The sequence below is a fragment of the Ursus maritimus genome (assembly GCF_017311325.1).
Source record: "Ursus maritimus isolate PB19 chromosome X unlocalized genomic scaffold, ASM1731132v1 scaffold_X1, whole genome shotgun sequence".
Classification (NCBI taxonomy): Eukaryota; Metazoa; Chordata; class Mammalia; order Carnivora; family Ursidae; genus Ursus; species Ursus maritimus.
In genome coordinates this window covers 104,219,634-104,221,433 of record NW_024423319.1, presented here as the reverse complement: position 1 = coordinate 104,221,433, position 1,800 = coordinate 104,219,634, and the positions used below count along the sequence as shown (strand labels likewise).

The window sequence follows — 1,800 nt, the reverse complement described above, 5'->3', positions numbered from 1 at the left end:
GGAGAGGCTGGGGGTTGTCCACGGCCCAAATTATTAACTGGGTCCCAGGCCGTGCCCCTTGTTTTATAGGGATCTTAGGGATGTGGGCTTCTTCTTTAAAGATTTTATTTTTTTATTTATTTATGTGGCAGCCAACCAGCGAGAGAGGGAACAGAAGCAGGGGAGTGGGAGAGGAAGAAGCAGGCTCCCAGCGGAGGAGCCCGATGAGGGACTCCTTTCCCGAATGCCGGGATCACACCCTAAGCCGAAGACAGGCGCTCAATGACTGCGCCACCCAGGCGCCCGGGTTGTGGGCTTCTTGATTTTTCAGCCTGCCTTCTGGGGGAGGGGCCTGCCACGCCAATACTCAGGCAACCCTGTTTGGGTAGAGTCTCCAAGTCCCCTGCCAGGGGGTGTGGGGATGGGCACTCTCTGAGCCGGTATTTCCAGGCTTTTGTTCTCTGGCGGCTTTCCCTGGCGGTTTGCTGTGCCTCTTCTGAGAGTCAGAGCAGCAGCGGCCGAATCTCAGCCTCTGTCACAGAACAGAGGGATCAGGGACCGTTCTCCACTGATGTTCTGGCCACTTTAACTCTGTTACTGTTGGTGCTGCTCAACCCTGCAGCGTCCGGGATGTGCGCCCCACACCCGGCGTCCCAGCCCTCACTTCCAGGGCCGGCGCGTCTCTGTCCTTTGTGTTTCTAATGCCGCCAGCCGCCAGCCGCCCTGCGCGCGCTCCGGAGCTCCCGGTCTCAGTCTGGATCCAGTGAGCGCACCGGGATTCCGGTGTTCCGCGAGATGCCTGGTGGCGCGTACCCGGCTCACGGTCTCAGTCTGCTGTTTTGCGGGTGCCCTCCGCGAGCCCCGCCCGCTCTCCCGGGAAAGTGGCTACCGCTTCCTGGCGCCCGAACGCGGCGGCTCCCTCCCCCTTCCGTTTATCTTCCGATATCTGTGCACGGATTCATGGGTCCCTGCTTCGTACCTCAATACTCAGCGCTGGAGATGTTCATTTGTAGAGATCCAGATGCATCTTCCTGTGTCTCAGGCTGGTTCCGTGGTTGTTTAGGCTGGTCTGGTACCTATCCAGCGCGACTCGGGGGACCGGCTGAGAAAGGTGTCTCCTATTCCTCCGCCAAAAATATGGAATGCTTCACGGATTTGCGTGTCATCCTTGCGCAGGGGCCATGCTAATCTTCTCTGTATCATTCCAATTTTAGTATATGTGCTGCCGAAGCGAGCACTTGGCTGTGTTTTTAATACTGAAATGGAGTGTCTCTCAAATGTAAGTTACACTTCCTTTTGTCACGTAATTAATTATATACTTCGTTTATGGAAGTTTTCAGAAATACATAGACCTTTTTAAGAGGAAAAAATTCTCTTGGTCTCTAGTGTTGACTTAAATTATTTTTGTTATGTTCTAACACAATACAAGTTATAACTCCTACTTTTTTTTTTAAAAGATTTTATTTATTTATTTATTTATTTATTTATTTATTTGACAGAGATAGCCAGCAAGAGAGGGTACACAAGCAGGGGGAGTGGGAGAGGAAGAAGCAGGCTCTTAGCGGAGGAGTCTGATGTGGGGCTCGATCCCAGAACACTAGGATCATGCCCTGAGCCGAAGGCAGACGCTTATGGACTGTGCCACCCAGGCGCCCCATAACTCCTACTTTTATCTCTTATATAAGTATAAAGCCAAATAAGCAACATACATGAAACACTAGCAGTTGTACACCCATAACATTTATTTTTTCATATAACGTTTAAAATAACAACATTAATTTAAAGTAAAAAATGATGTCACTTTTCTGAAACTACTTTTTT

General features: G+C 50.5%; 1 non-coding gene across 1 annotated transcript; it reads right to left on the bottom strand.

Moving 5' to 3' along the window:
- Positions 1 to 1,110: 1,110 nt before the first annotated feature.
- LOC121103917 lies at positions 1,111 to 1,217 on the bottom strand. The gene has a single exon (XR_005836201.1). It is a non-coding gene; the product is annotated as a U6 spliceosomal RNA (small nuclear RNA).
- Between the last annotated feature and the right edge of the window lie 583 nt (positions 1,218 to 1,800).